General features: G+C 46.4%; 5 non-coding genes across 5 annotated transcripts; all 5 read left to right on the forward strand.

Annotated features, from left to right (window-relative positions):
* Positions 1-505: 505 nt before the first annotated feature.
* On the forward strand, positions 506-577 carry Trnai-aau (transfer RNA isoleucine (anticodon AAU)). The gene has a single exon. It is a non-coding gene; the product is annotated as a tRNA-Ile (tRNA).
* A 4,474-nt stretch (positions 578-5,051) lies between these two features.
* Positions 5,052-5,123, forward strand: Trnai-aau (transfer RNA isoleucine (anticodon AAU)). Its single transcript has one exon. It is a non-coding gene; the product is annotated as a tRNA-Ile (tRNA).
* Positions 5,124-6,573: 1,450 nt separating this feature from the next.
* Trnai-aau (transfer RNA isoleucine (anticodon AAU)) lies at positions 6,574-6,645 on the forward strand. Its single transcript has one exon. It is a non-coding gene; the product is annotated as a tRNA-Ile (tRNA).
* A 4,503-nt stretch (positions 6,646-11,148) lies between these two features.
* On the forward strand, positions 11,149-11,222 carry Trnai-aau (transfer RNA isoleucine (anticodon AAU)). The gene has a single exon. It is a non-coding gene; the product is annotated as a tRNA-Ile (tRNA).
* Positions 11,223-15,716: 4,494 nt separating this feature from the next.
* Trnai-aau (transfer RNA isoleucine (anticodon AAU)) lies at positions 15,717-15,788 on the forward strand. The gene has a single exon. It is a non-coding gene; the product is annotated as a tRNA-Ile (tRNA).
* Positions 15,789-16,414: the final 626 nt, after the last annotated feature.

Genomic DNA, 16,414 nt, shown 5'->3' on the forward strand with positions numbered 1-16,414 from the left:
GAAAACATTAGGCATCATGGAGAGATTCTGTATGGGACCACCCAACCCAAACGAGTACTGTGTGACGTGCTACCCGGCAGGTATTCACCGAGGTAGCCGGCTAGCTCAGTCGGTAGAGCGTCAGACTCTTAATCCCAGGGTCGTGGGTTCGAGCCAGACGCTGGGCGGAACGGAATTTTGTTCCGCTGCAGGTGTAAATTACCGTTTTTCTGATTAACGAGATTTAATGGAAATAGCAACTTTAAACTTTGCCTACGTCTCTGTCAGTCGCAAGGAAGCTGTATTTGAAGGTGAAGGTGATTTTGTAGACATGTGTGAAAGACATGTTCTGAAATGCAAGTGTTGTTGTTTGGAGAGCACATCGGTTACGTGTCAGATGTGTAGTCAAGCAGTAATTTGTCGCCATAGCTGCAAATATTAGCCGGTAATATGAAGTGTTGTCAGCTAAAGTCTGATGATGCAGACGACCGTAAGGACGAAGTACCCAAGAGTACCGCTAGGCCGCGCCTCTTTAGCTCAGTGGTAGAGCACTGGTCTAATAAACCAGCGGTCGTAAGTTCAATCCTCACAGGAGAAAGATGAATTTTGGAAATCAGTTGCGCGTCGTGGCCGTATAGCAAACAGTACCTGTGATGACGAACAATTAGCGACAGGCGTTTTTTTAAGAATCACTCTCAGATGCGATTAAGGCGAATGGCGCAGATAAAGCATTTGCCAAAGCGGTACAGCATAAGGTGGGACGAGGCAGTCTGAATTACATTTTATAGATGTATTTCTCACATATCTCAGAGCCTCTCGCGATATTCGTCGTCGTCGTCGTCGTCGTCGCCGCCGCCGCCGCCGCCGCTTCTGCAGAAGTAGCAAATGGCAATCGTAGCAAATGCGGCGAGGGACGCCCTGCCTTCGATTCCGAATGCACAAAGTGTGTGGTCTTGTTTCTCAGTCTATATTTGGTCGGTCTCGTCAGAGGTTGAATGTAACGAATGGGTGGGAAAGAGCAAGGGGCAGCGGCTGTGTAGAACGAAAACACAAATCCTCAGGGGTGTGAGCGTTTCGAGATGAGTCGTATACATGTAAATGTTGGTCGTCAGTGACCGTGTGGCCTAATGGATAAGGCGTCGGACTTCGGATCTGAAGATTACAGGTTCGAATGCTGTCACGCTTGTGTTTTTCCAGTTCTGAAAAAGAAACATAACGTTTTAATGTAGCAATTGAGCAGTACGAAACCGTCTGAATGTTGCTGTTGACCATTTTTTGCTTGGAGATGCTCTTGAGCTTGAAACACACATAACAAGACCGGTGTTAACTACCGAAATGGTCGGCAGAGTGCCGACACAGCGAGTTTTGACTATCACTTGCACATCTAAAACAACGTCGGAAAGTAACTCGTTCGGCTTTTGAGTCACATAAAGTATGTGCGTTAATTTTGACGCCACTAGCTCTGCATGTTGTCATGCAATTTCTTTACCTCTCAGAAATGATTATGACATAAAAGTGAAGTACGTGACGAGTGTGACGTTAGGAAAACATTAGGCATCATGGAGAGATTCTGTATGGGACCACCCAACACAAACGAGTACTGTGTGACGTGCTACCCGGCAGGTATTCACCGAGGTAGCCGGCTAGCTCAGTCGGTAGAGCGTCAGACTCTTAATCCCAGGGTCGTGGGTTCGAGCCAGACGCTGGGCGGAACGGAATTTTGTTCCGCTGCAGGTGTAAATTACCGTTTTTCTGATTAACGAGATTTAATGGAAATAGCAACTTTAAACTTTGCCTACGTCTCTGTCAGTCGCAAGGAAGCTGTATTTGAAGGTGAAGGTGATTTTGTAGACATGTGTGAAAGACATGTTCTGAAATGCAAGTGTTGTTGTTTGGAGAGCACATCGGTTACGTGTCAGATGTGTAGTCAAGCAGTAATTTGTCGCCATAGCTGCAAATATTAGCCGGTAATATGAAGTGTTGTCAGCTAAAGTCTGATGATGCAGACGACCGTAAGGACGAAGTACCCAAGAGTACCGCTAGGCCGCGCCTCTTTAGCTCAGTGGTAGAGCACTAGTCTAATAAACCAGCGGTCGTAAGTTCCATCCTCACAGGAGAAAGATGAATTTTGGAAATCAGTTGCGCGTCGTGGCCGTATAGCAAACAGTACCTGTGATGACGAACAATTAGCGACAGGCGTTTTTTTAAGAATCACTCTCAGATGCGATTAAGGAGAATGGCGCAGATAAAGCATTTGCCAAAGCGGTACAGCATAAGGTGGAACGAGGCAGTCTGAATTACATTTTATAGATGTATTTCTCACATATCTCAGAGCCTCTCGCGATATTCGTCGTCGTCGTCGTCGCCGCCGCCGCCGCTTCTGCAGAAGTAGCAAATGGCAATCGTAGCAAATGCGGCGAGGGACGCCCTGCCTTCGATTCCGAATGCACAAAGTGTGTGGTCTTGTTTCACAGTCTATATTTGGTCGGTCTCGTCAGAGGTTGAATGTAACGAATGGGTGGGAAAGAGCAAGGGGCAGCGGCTGTGTAGAACGAAAACACAAATCCTCAGGGGGTGTGAGCGTTTCGAGATGAGTCGTATACATGTAAATGTTGGTCGTCAGTGACCGTGTGGCCTAATGGATAAGGCGTCGGACTTCGGATCTGAAGATTACAGGTTCGAATGCTGTCACGCTTGTGTTTTTCCAGTTCTGAAAAAGAAACATAACGTTTTAATGTAGCAATTGAGCAGTACGAAACCGTCTGAATGTTGCTGTTGACCATTTTTTGCTTGGAGATGCTCTTGAGCTTGAAACACACGCAACAAGACCGGTGTTAACTAGCGAAATGGTCGGCAGAGTGCCGACACAGCGAGTTTTGACTATCACTTGCACATCTAAAACAACGTCGGAAAGTAACTCGTTCGGCTTTTGAGTCACATAAAATTATGTGCGTTAATTTTGACGCCACTAGCTCTGCATGTTGTCATGCAATTTCTTTACCTCTCAGAAATGATTATGACATAAAAGTGAAGTACGTGACGAGTGTGACGTTAGGAAAACATTAGGCATCATGGAGAGATTCTGTATGGGACCACCCAACACAAACGAGTACTGTGTGACGTGCTACCCGGCAGGTATTCACCGAGGTAGCCGGCTAGCTCAGTCGGTAGAGCGTCAGACTCTTAATCCCAGGGTCGTGGGTTCGAGCCAGACGCTGGGCGGAACGGAATTTTGTTCCGCTGCAGGTGTAAATTACCGTTTTTCTGATTAACGAGATTTAATGGAAATAGCAACTTTAAACTTTGCCTACGTCTCTGTCAGTCGCAAGGAAGCTGTATTTGAAGGTGAAGGTGATTTTGTAGACATGTGTGAAAGACATGTTCTGAAATGCAAGTGTTGTTGTTTGGAGAGCACATCGGTTACGTGTCAGATGTGTAGTCAAGCAGTAATTTGTCGCCATAGCTGCAAATATTAGCCGGTAATATGAAGTGTTGTCAGCTAAAGTCTGATGATGCAGACGACCGTAACGACGAAGTACCCAAGAGTACCGCTAGGCCGCGCCTCTTTAGCTCAGTGGTAGAGCTCTGGTCTAATAAACCAGGGGTCGTAAGTTCCATCCTCACAGGAGAAAGATGAATTTTGGAAATCAGTTGCGCGTCGTGGCCGTATAGCAAACAGTACCTGTGATGACGAACAATTAGCGACAGGCGTTTTTTTAAGAATCACTCTCAGATGCGATTAAGGCGAATGGCGCAGATAAAGCATTTGCCAAAGCGGTACAGCATAAGGTGGAACGAGGCAGTCTGAATTACATTTTATAGATGTATTTCTCACATATCTCAGAGCCTCTCGCGATATTCGTCGTCGTCGTCGTCGCCGCCGCCGCCGCTTCTGCAGAAGTAGCAAATGGCAATCGTAGCAAATGCGGCGAGGGACGCCCTGCCTTCGATTCCGAATGCACAAAGTGTGTGGTCTTGTTTCACAGTCTATATTTGGTCGGTCTCGTCAGAGGTTGAATGTAACGAATGGGTGGGAAAGAGCAAGGGGCAGCGGCTGTGTAGAACGAAAACACAAATCCTCAGGGGGTGTGAGCGTTTCGAGATGAGTCGTATACATGTAAATGTTGGTCGTCAGTGACCGTGTGGCCTAATGGATAAGGCGTCGGACTTCGGATCTGAAGATTACAGGTTCGAATGCTGTCACGCTTGTGTTTTTCCAGTTCTGAAAAAGAAACATAACGTTTTAATGTAGCAATTGAGCAGTACGAAACCGTCTGAATGTTGCTGTTGACCATTTTTTGCTTGGAGATGCTCTTGAGCTTGAAACACACGCAACAAGACCGGTGTTAACTAGCGAAATGGTCGGCAGAGTGCCGACACAGCGAGTTTTGACTATCACTTGCACATCTAAAACAACGTCGGAAAGTAACTCGTTCGGCTTTTGAGTCACATAAAATTATGTGCGTTAATTTTGACGCCACTAGCTCTGCATGTTGTCATGCAATTTCTTTACCTCTCAGAAATGATTATGACATAAAAGTGAAGTACGTGACGAGTGTGACGTTAGGAAAACATTAGGCATCATGGAGAGATTCTGTATGGGACCACCCAACACAAACGAGTACTGTGTGACGTGCTACCCGGCAGGTATTCACCGAGGTAGCCGGCTAGCTCAGTCGGTAGAGCGTCAGACTCTTAATCCCAGGGTCGTGGGTTCGAGCCAGACGCTGGGCGGAACGGAATTTTGTTCCGCTGCAGGTGTAAATTACCGTTTTTCTGATTAACGAGATTTAATGGAAATAGCAACTTTAAACTTTGCCTACGTCTCTGTCAGTCGCAAGGAAGCTGTATTTGAAGGTGAAGGTGATTTTGTAGACATGTGTGAAAGACATGTTCTGAAATGCAAGTGTTGTTGTTTGGAGAGCACATCGGTTACGTGTCAGATGTGTAGTCAAGCAGTAATTTGTCGCCATAGCTGCATATATTAGCCGGTAATATGAAGTGTTGTCAGCTAAAGTCTGATGATGCAGACGACCGTAAGGACGAAGTACCCAAGAGTACCGCTAGGCCGCGCCTCTTTAGCTCAGTGGTAGAGCACTGGTCTAATAAACCAGCGGTCGTAAGTTCAATCCTCACAGGAGAAAGATGAATTTTGGAAATCAGTTGCGCGTCGTGGCCGTATAGCAAACAGTACCTGTGATGACGAACAATTAGCGACAGGCGTTTTTTTAAGAATCACTCTCAGATGCGATTAAGGCGAATGGCGCAGATAAAGCATTTGCCAAAGCGGTACAGCATAAGGTGGGACGAGGCAGTCTGAATTACATTTTATAGATGTATTTCTCACATATCTCAGAGCCTCTCGCGATATTCGTCGTCGTCGTCGTCGTCGTCGCCCCCGCCGCCGCCGCCGCTTCTGCAGAAGTAGCAAATGGCAATCGTAGCAAATGCGGCGAGGGACGCCCTGCCTTCGATTCCGAATGCACAAAGTGTGTGGTCTTGTTTCACAGTCTATATTTGGTCGGTCTCGTCAGAGGTTGAATGTAACGAATGGGTGGGAAAGAGCAAGGGGCAGCGGCTGTGTAGAACGAAAACACAAATCCTCAGGGGTGTGAGCGTTTCGAGATGAGTCGTATACATGTAAATGTTGTTCGTCAGTGACCGTGTGGCCTAATGGATAAGGCGTCGGACTTCGGATCTGAAGATTACAGGTTCGAATGCTGTCACGCTTGTGTTTTTCCAGTTCTGAAAAAGAAACATAACGTTTTAATGTAGCAATTGAGCAGTACGAAACCGTCTGAATGTTGCTGTTGACCATTTTTTGCTTGGAGATGCTCTTGAGCTTGAAACACACACAACAAGACCGGTGTTAACTAGCGAAATGGTCGGCAGAGTGCCGACACAGCGAGTTTTGACTGTCACTTGCACATCTAAAACAACGCCGGAAAGTAACTCGTTCGGCTTTTGAGTCACATAAAGTATGTGCGTTAATTTTGACGCCACTAGCTCTGCATGTTGTCATGCAATTTCTTTACCTCTCAGAAATGATTATGACATAAAAGTGAAGTACGTGACGAGTGTGACGTTAGGAAAACATTAGGCATCATGGAGAGATTCTGTATGGGACCACCCAACCCAAACGAGTACTGTGTGACGTGCTACCCGGCAGGTATTCACCGAGGTAGCCGGCTAGCTCAGTCGGTAGAGCGTCAGACTCTTAATCCCAGGGTCGTGGGTTCGAGCCAGACGCTGGGCGGAACGGAATTTTGTTCCGCTGCAAGTGTAAATTACCGTTTTTCTGATTAACGAGATTTAATGGAAATAGCAACTTTAAACTTTGCCTACGTCTCTGTCAGTCGCAAGGAAGCTGTATTTGAAGGTGAAGGTGATTTTGTAGACATGTGTGAAAGACATGTTCTGAAATGCAAGTGTTGTTGTTTGGAGAGCACATCGGTTACGTGTCAGATGTGTAGTCAAGCAGTAATTTGTCGCCATAGTTGCAAATATTAGCCGGTAATATGAAGTGTTGTCAGCTAAAGTCTGATGATGCAGACGACCGTAAGGACGAAGTACCCAAGAGTACCGCTAGGCCGCGCCTCTTTAGCTCAGTGGTAGAGCACTGGTCTAATAAACCAGCGGTCGTAAGTTCAATCCTCACAGGAGAAAGATGAATTTTGGAAATCAGTTGCGCGTCGTGGCCGTATAGCAAACAGTACCTGTGATGACGAACAATTAGCGACAGGCGTTTTTTTAAGAATCACTCTCAGATGCGATTAAGGCGAATGGCGCAGATAAAGCATTTGCCAAAGCGGTACAGCATAAGGTGGGACGAGGCAGTCTGAATTACATTTTATAGATGTATTTCTCACATATCTCAGAGCCTCTCGCGATATTCGTCGTCGTCGTCGTCGTCGTCGCCCCCGCCGCCGCCGCCGCTTCTGCAGAAGTAGCAAATGGCAATCGTAGCAAATGCGGCGAGGGACGCCCTGCCTTCGATTCCGAATGCACAAAGTGTGTGGTCTTGTTTCACAGTCTATATTTGGTCGGTCTCGTCAGAGGTTGAATGTAACGAATGGGTGGGAAAGAGCAAGGGGCAGCGGCTGTGTAGAACGAAAACACAAATCCTCAGGGGTGTGAGCGTTTCGAGATGAGTCGTATACATGTAAATGTTGGTCGTCAGTGACCGTGTGGCCTAATGGATAAGGCGTCGGACTTCGGATCTGAAGATTACAGGTTCGAATGCTGTCACGCTTGTGTTTTTCCAGTTCTGAAAAAGAAACATAACGTTTTAATGTAGCAATTGAGCAGTACGAAACCGTCTGAATGTTGCTGTTGACCATTTTTTGCTTGGAGATACTCTTGAGCTTGAAACACACACAACAAGACCGGTGTTAACTAGCGAAATGGTCGGCAGAGTGCCGACACAGCGAGTTTTGACTGTCACTTGCACATCTAAAACAACGTCGGAAAGTAACTCGTTCGGCTTTTGAGTCACATAAAGTATGTGCGTTAATTTTGACGCCACTAGCTCTGCATGTTGTCATGCAATTTCTTTACCTCTCAGAAATGATTATGATATAAAAGTGAAGTACGTGACGAGTGTGACGTTAGGAAAACATTAGGCATCATGGAGAGATTCTGTATGGGACCACCCAACCCAAACGAGTACTGTGTGACGTGCTACCCGGCAGGTATTCACCGAGGTAGCCGGCTAGCTCAGTCGGTAGAGCGTCAGACTCTTAATCCCAGGGTCGTGGGTTCGAGCCAGACGCTGGGCGGAACGGAATTTTTTTTCCGCTGCAGGTGTAAATTACCGTTTTTCTGATTAACGAGATTTAATGGAAATAGCAACTTTAAACTTTGCCTACGTCTCTGTCAGTCGCAAGGAAGCTGTATTTGAAGGTGAAGGTGATTTTGTAGACATGTGTGAAAGACATGTTCTGAAATGCAAGTGTTGTTGTTTGGAGAGCACATCGGTTACGTGTCAGATGTGTAGTCAAGCAGTAATTTGTCGCCATAGCTGCAAATATTAGCCGGTAATATGAAGTGTTGTCAGCTAAAGTCTGATGATGCAGACGACCGTAACGACGAAGTACCCAAGAGTACCGCTAGGCCGCGCCTCTTTAGCTCAGTGGTAGAGCACTGGTCTAATAAACCAGGGGTCGTAAGTTCCATCCTCACAGGAGAAAGATGAATTTTGGAAATCAGTTGCGCGTCGTGGCCGTATAGCAAACAGTACCTGTGATGACAACAATTAGCGACAGGCGTATTTTTAAGAATCACTCTCAGATGCGATTAAGGCGAATGGCGCAGATAAAGCATTTGCCAAAGCGGTACAGCATAAGGTGGGACGAGGCAGTCTGAATTACATTTTATAGATGTATTTCTCACATATCTCAGAGCCTCTCGCGATATTCGTCGTCGTCGTCGTCGTCGTCGTCGTCGTCGACGTCGCCGCCGCTTCTGCAGAAGTAGCAAATGGCAATCGTAGCAAATGCGGCGAGGGACGCCCTGCCTTCGATTCCGAATGCACAAAGTGTGTGGTCTTGTTTCACAGTCTATATTTGGTCGGTCTCGTCAGAGGTTGAATGTAACGAATGGGTGGGAAAGAGCAAGGGGCAGCGGCTGTGTAGAACGAAAACACAAATCCTCAGGGGTGTGAGCGTTTCGAGATGAGTCGTATACATGTAAATGTTGGTCGTCAGTGACCGTGTGGCCTAATGGATAAGGCGTCGGACTTCGGATCTGAAGATTACAGGTTCGAATGCTGTCACGCTTGTGTTTTTCCAGTTCTGAAAAAGAAACATAACGTTTTAATGTAGCAATTGAGCAGTACGAAACCGTCTGAATGTTGCTGTTGACCATTTTTGGCTTGGAGATGCTCTTGAGCTTGAAACACACACAACAAGACCGGTGTTAACTAGCGAAATGGTCGGCAGAGTGCCGACACAGCGAGTTTTGACTGTCACTTGCACATCTAAAACAACGTCGGAAAGTAACTCGTTCGGCTTTTGAGTCACATAAAGTATGTGCGTTAATTTTGACGCCACTAGCTCTGCATGTTGTCATGCAATTTCTTTACCTCTCAGAAATGATTATGACATAAAAGTGAAGTACGTGACGAGTGTGACGTTAGGAAAACATTAGGCATCATGGAGAGATTCTGTATGGGACCACCCAACCCAAACGAGTACTGTGTGACGTGCTACCCGGCAGGTATTCACCGAGGTAGCCGGCTAGCTCAGTCGGTAGAGCGTCAGACTCTTAATCCCAGGGTTGTGGGTTCGAGCCAGACGCTGAGCGGAACGGAATTTTGTTCCGCTGCAAGTGTAAATTACCGTTTTTCTGATTAACGAGATTTAATGGAAATAGCAACTTTAAACTTTGCCTGCGTCTCTGTCAGTCGCAAGGAAGCTGTATTTGAAGGTGAAGGTGATTTTGTAGACATGTGTGAAAGACATGTTCTGAAATGCAAGTGTTGTTGTTTGGAGAGCACATCGGTTACGTGTCAGATGTGTAGTCAAGCAGTAATTTGTCGCCATAGCTGCAAATATTAGCTGGTAATATGAAGTGTTGTCAGCTAAAGTCTGATGATGCAGACGACCGTAAGGACGAAGTACCCAAGAGTACCGCTAGGCCGCGCCTCTTTAGCTCAGTGGTAGAGCACTGGTCTAATAAACCAGGGGTCGTAAGTTCCATCCTCACAGGTGAAAGATGAATTTTGGAAATCAGTTGCGCGTCGTGGCCGTATAGCAAACAGTACCTGTGATGACGAACAATTAGCGACAGGCGTATTTTTAAGAATCACTCTCAGATGCGATTAAGGCGAATGGCGCAGATAAAGCATTTGCCAAAGCGGTACAGCATAAGGTGGGACGAGGCAGTCTGAATTACATTTTATAGATGTATTTCTCACATATCTCAGAGCCTCTCGCGATATTCGTCGTCGTCGTCGTCGTCGTCGTCGTCGTCGTCGTCGCCGCCGCCGCTTCTGCAGAAGTAGCAAATGGCAATCGTAGCAAATGCGGCGAGGGACGCCCTGCCTTCGATTCCGAATGCACAAAGTGTGTGGTCTTGTTTCACAGTCTATATTTGGTCGGTCTCGTCAGAGGTTGAATGTAACGAATGGGTGGGAAAGAGCAAGGGGCAGCGGCTGTGTAGAACGAAAACACAAATCCTCAGGGGTGTGAGCGTTTCGAGATGAGTCGTATACATGTAAATGTTGGTCGTCAGTGACCGTGTGGCCTAATGGATAAGGCGTCGGACTTCGGATCTGAAGATTACAGGTTCGAATGCTGTCACGCTTGTGTTTTTCCAGTTCTGAAAAAGAAACATAACGTTTTAATGTAGCAATTGAGCAGTACGAAACCGTCTGAATGTTGCTGTTGACCATTTTTTGCTTGGAGATGCTCTTGAGCTTGAAACACACACAACAAGACCGGTGTTAACTAGCGAAATTTTCGGCAGAGTGCCGACACAGCGAGTTTTGACTATCACTTGCACATCTAAAACAACGTCGGAAAGTAACTCGTTCGGCTTTTGAGTCACATAAAGTATGTGCGTTAATTTTGACGCCACTAGCTCTGCATGTTGTCATGCAATTTCTTTACCTCTCAGAAATGATTATGACATAAAAGTGAAGTACATGACGAGTGTGACGTTAGGAAAACATTAGGCATCATGGAGAGATTCTGTATGGGACCACCCAACCCAAACGAGTACTGTGTGACGTGCTACCCGGCAGGTATTCACCGAGGTAGCCGGCTAGCTCAGTCGGTAGAGCGTCAGACTCTTAATCCCAGGGTCGTGGGTTCGAGCCAGACGCTGGGCGGAACGGAATTTTGTTCCGCTGCAAGTGTAAATTACCGTTTTTCTGATTAACGAGATTTAATGGAAATAGCAACTTTAAACTTTGCCTACGTCTCTGTCAGTCGCAAGGAAGCTGTATTTGAAGGTGAAGGTGATTTTGTAGACATGTGTGAAAGACATGTTCTGAAATGCAAGTGTTGTTGTTTGGAGAGCACATCGGTTACGTGTCAGATGTGTAGTCAAGCAGTAATTTGTCGCCATAGCTGCAAATATTAGCTGGTAATATGAAGTGTTGTCAGCTAAAGTCTGATGATGCAGACGACCGTAAGGACGAAGTACCCAAGAGTACCGCTAGGCCGCGCCTCTTTAGCTCAGTGGTAGAGCACTGGTCTAATAAACCAGGGGTCGTAAGTTCCATCCTCACAGGAGAAACATGAATTTTGGAAATCAGTTGCGCGTCGTGGCCGTATAGCAAACAGTACCTGTGATGACGAACAATTAGCGACAGGCGTTTTTTTAAGAATCACTCTCAGATGCGATTAAGGCGAATGGCGCAGATAAAGCATTTGCCAAAGCGGTACAGCATAAGGTGGGACGAGGCAGTCTGAATTACATTTTATAGATGTATTTCTCACATATCTCAGAGCCTCTCGTGATATTCGTCGTCGTCGTCGTCGTCGTCGTCGTCGTCGCTTCTGCAGAAGTAGCAAATGGCAATCGTAGCAAATGCGGCGAGGGACGCCCTGCCTTCGATTCCGAATGCACAAAGTGTGTGGTCTTGTTTCACAGTCTATATTTGGTCGGTCTCGTCAGAGGTTGAATGTAACGAATGGGTGGGAAAGAGCAAGGGGCAGCGGCTGTGTAGAACGAAAACACAAATCCTCAGGGGTGTGAGCGTTTCGAGATGAGTCGTATACATGTAAATGTTGGTCGTCAGAGACCGTGTGGCCTAATGGATAAGGCGTCGGACTTCGGATCTGAAGATTACAGGTTCGAATGCTGTCACGCTTGTGTTTTTCCAGTTCTGAAAAAGAAACATAACGTTTTAATGTAGCAATTGAGCAGTACGAAACCGTCTGAATGTTGCTGTTGACCATTTTTTGCTTGGAGATGCTCTTGAGCTTGAAACACACACAACAAGACCGGTGTTAACTAGCGAAATGGTCGGCAGAGTGCCGACACAGCGAGTTTTGACTATCACATGCACATCTAAAACAACGTCGGAAAGTAACTCGTTCGGCTTTTGAGTCTCATAAAGTATGTGCGTTAATTTTGACGCCACTAGCTCTGCATGTTGTCATGCAATTTCTTTACCTCTCAGAAATGATTATGACATAAAAGTGAAGTACGTGACGAGTGTGACGTTAGGAAAACATTAGGCATCATGGAGAGATTCTGTATGGGACCACCCAACACAAACGAGTACTGTGTGACGTGCTACCCGGCAGGTATTCACCGAGGTAGCCGGCTAGCTCAGTCATTAGAGCGTCAGACTCTTAATCCCAGGGTTGTGGGTTCGAGCCAGACGCTGGGCGGAACGGAATTTTGTTCCGCTGCAAGTGTAAATTACCGTTTTTCTGATTAACGAAATTTAATGGAAATAGCAACTTTAAACTTTGCCTACGTCTCTGTCAGTCGCAAGGAAGCTGTATTTGAAGGTGAAGGTGATTTTGTAGACATGTGTGAAAGACATGTTCTGAAATGCAAGTGTTGTTGTTTGGAGAGCACATCGGTTACGTGTCAGATGTGTAGTCAAACAGTAATTTGTCGCTATAGCAGCAAATATTAGCCGGTAATATGAAGTGTTGTCAGCTAAAGTCTGATGATGCAGACGACCGTAAGGACGAAGTACCCAAGAGTACCGCTAGGCCGCGCCTCTTTAGCTCAGTGGTAGAGCACTGGTCTAATAAACCAGGGGTCGTAAGTTCCATCCTCACAGGAGAAAGATGAATTTTGGAAATCAGTTGCGCGTCGTGGCCGTATAGCAAACAGTACCTGTGATGACAACAATTAGCGACAGGCGTATTTTTAAGAATCACTCTCAGATGCGATTAAGGCGAATGGCGCAGATAAAGCATTTGCCAAAGCGGTACAGCATAAGGTGGGACGAGGCAGTCTGAATTACATTTTATAGATGTATTTCTCACATATCTCAGAGCCTCTCGCGATATTCGTCGTCGTCGTCGTCGTCGTCGCCGCCGCCGCCGCTTCTGCAGAAGTAGCAAATGGCAATCGTAGCAAATGCGGCGAGGGTCGCCCTGCCTTCGATTCCGAATGCACAAAGTGTGTGGTCTTGTTTCTTAGTCTATATTTGGTCGGTCTCGTCAGAGGTTGAATGTAACGAATGGGTGGGAAAGAGCAAGGGGCAGCTGCTGTGTAGAACGAAAACACAAATCCTCAGGGGTGTGAGCGTTTCGAGATGAGTCGTATACATGTAAATGTTGGTCGTCAGTGACCGTGTGGCCTAATGGATAAGGCGTCGGACTTCGGATCTGAAGATTACAGGTTCGAATGCTGTAACGCTTGTGTTTTTCCAGTTCTGAAAAAGAAACATAACGTTTTAATGTAGCAATTGAGCAGTACGAAACCGTCTGAATGTTGCTGTTGACCATTTTTTGCTTGGAGATGCTCTTGAGCTTGAAACACACACAACAAGACCGGTGTTAACTAGCGAAATGGTCGGCAGAGTGCCGACACAGCGAGTTTTGACTATCACTTGCACATCTAAAACAACGTCGGAAAGTAACTCGTTCGGCTTTTGAGTCACATAAAGTATGTGCGTTAATTTTGACGCCACTAGCTCTGCATGTTGTCATGCAATTTCTTTACCTCTCAGAAATGATTATGACATAAAAGTGAAGTACGTGACGAGTGTGACGTTAGGAAAACATTAGGCATCATGGAGAGATTCTGTATGGGACCACCCAACCCAAACGAGTACTGTGTGACGTGCTACCCGGCAGGTATTCACCGAGGTAGCCGGCTAGCTCAGTCGGTAGAGCGTCAGACTCTTAATGCCAGGGTTGTGGGTTCGAGCCAGACGCTGGGCGGAACGGAATTTTGTTCCGCTGCAAGTGTAAATTACCGTTTTTCTGATTAACGAGATTTAATGGAAATAGCAACTTTAAACTTTGCCTACGTCTCTGTCAGTCGCAAGGAATCTGTATTTGAAGGTGAAGGTGATTTTGTAGACATGTGTGAAAGACATGTTCTGAAATGCAAGTGTTGTTGTTTGGAGAGCACATCGGTTACGTGTCAGATGTGTAGTCAAGCAGTAATTTGTCGCCATAGCTGCAAATATTAGCCGGTAATATGAAGTGTTGTCAGCTAAAGTCTGATGATGCAGACGACCGTAAGGACGAAGTACCCAAGAGTACCGCTAGGCCGCGTCTCTTTAGCTCAGTGGTAGAGCACTGGTCTAATAAACCAGCGGTCGTAAGTTCCATCCTCACAGGTGAAAGATGAATTTTGGAAATCAGTTGCGCGTCGTGGCCGTATAGCAAACAGTACCTGTGATGACGAACAATTAGCGACAGGCGTTTTTTTAAGAATCACTCTCAGATGCGATTAAGGCGAATGGCGCAGATAAAGCATTTGCCAAAGCGGTACAGCATAAGGTGGGACGAGGCAGTCTGAATTACATTTTATAGATGTATTTCTCACATATCTCAGAGCCTCTCGCGATATTCGTCGTCGTCGTCGTCGTCGTCGTCGTCGTCGTCAACGTCGTCGTCGCCGCCGCCGCCGCTTCTGCAGAAGTAGCAAATGGCAATCGTAGCAAATGCGGCGAGGGACGCCCTGCCTTCGATTCCGAATGCACAAAGTGTGTGGTCTTGTTTCACAGTCTATATTTGGTCGGTCTCGTCAGAGGTTGAATGTAACGAATGGGTGGGAAAGAGCAAGGGGCAGCGGCTGTGTAGAACGAAAACACAAATCCTCAGGGGTGTGAGCGTTTCGAGATGAGTCGTATACATGTAAATGTTGGTCGTCAGTGACCGTGTGGCCTAATGGATAAGGCGTCGGACTTCGGATCTGAAGATTACAGGTTCGAATGCTGTCACGCTTGTGTTTTTCCAGTTCTGAAAAAGAAACATAACGTTTTAATGTAGCAATTGAGCAGTACGAAACCGTCTGAATGTTGCTGTTGACCATTTTTTGCTTGGAGATGCTCTTGAGCTTGAAACACACACAACAAGACCGGTGTTAACTAGCGAAATGGTCGGCAGAGTGCCGACACAGCGAGTTTTGACTATCACTTGCACATCTAAAACAACGTCGGAAAGTAACTCGTTCGGCTTTTGAGTCACATAAAGTATGTGCGTTAATTTTGACGCCACTAGCTCTGCATGTTGTCATGCAATTTCTTTACCTCTCAGAAATGATTATGACATAAAAGTGAAGTACGTGACGAGTGTGACGTTAGGAAAACATTAGGCATCATGGAGAGATTCTGTATGGGACCACCCAACACAAACGAGTACTGTGTGACGTGCTACCCGGCAGGTATTCACCGAGGTAGCCGGCTAGCTCAGTCGGTAGAGCGTCGGACTCTTAATCCCAGGGTCGTGGGTTCGAGCCAGACGCTGGGCGGAACGGAATTTTCTTCCGCTGCAGGTGTAAATTACCGTTTTTCTGATTAACGAGATTTAATGGAAATAGCAACTTTAAACTTTGCCTACGTCTCTGTCAGTCGCAAGAAAGCTGTATTTGAAGGTGAAGGTGATTTTGTAGACATGTGTGAAAGACATGTTCTGAAATGCAAGTGTTGTTGTTTGGAGAGCACATCGGTTACGTGTCAGATGTGTAGCCAAGCAGTAATTTGTCGCCATAGCTGCAAATATTAGCCGGTAATATGAAGTGTTGTCAGCTAAAGTCTGATGATGCAGACGACCGTAAGGACGAAGTACCCAAGAGTACCGCTAGGCCGCGCCTCTTTAGCTCAGTGGTAGAGCACTGGTCTAATAAACCAGCGGTCGTAAGTTCAATCCTCACAGGAGAAAGATGAATTTTGGAAATCAGTTGCGCGTCGTGGCCGTATAGCAAACAGTACCTGTGATGACGAACAATTAGCGACAGGCGTTTTTTTAAGAATCACTCTCAGATGCGATTAAGGCGAATGGCGCAGATAAAGCATTTGCCAAAGCGGTACAGCATAAGGTGGGACGAGGCAGTCTGAATTACATTTTATAGATGTATTTCTCACATATCTCAGAGCCTCTCGCGATATTCGTCGTCGTCGTCGTCGTCGTCGCCCCCGCCGCCGCCGCCGCTTCTGCAGAAGTAGCAAATGGCAATCGTAGCAAATGCGGCGAGGGACGCCCTGCCTTCGATTCCGAATGCACAAAGTGTGTGGTCTTGTTTCACAGTCTATATTTGGTCGGTCTCGTCAGAGGTTGAATGTAACGAATGGGTGGGAAAGAGCAAGGGGCAGCGGCTGTGTAGAACGAAAACACAAATCCTCAGGGGTGTGAGCGTTTCGAGATGAGTCGTATACATGTAAATGTTGGTCGTCAGTGACCGTGTGGCCTAATGGATAAGGCGTCGGACTTCGGATCTGAAGATTACAGGTTCGAATGCTGTCACGCTTGTGTTTTTCCAGTTCTGAAAAAGAAACATAACGTTTTAA

Source organism: Schistocerca gregaria, chromosome 3 (genome assembly GCF_023897955.1).
Source record: "Schistocerca gregaria isolate iqSchGreg1 chromosome 3, iqSchGreg1.2, whole genome shotgun sequence".
In the NCBI taxonomy this organism is placed as follows: domain Eukaryota; kingdom Metazoa; phylum Arthropoda; class Insecta; order Orthoptera; family Acrididae; genus Schistocerca; species Schistocerca gregaria.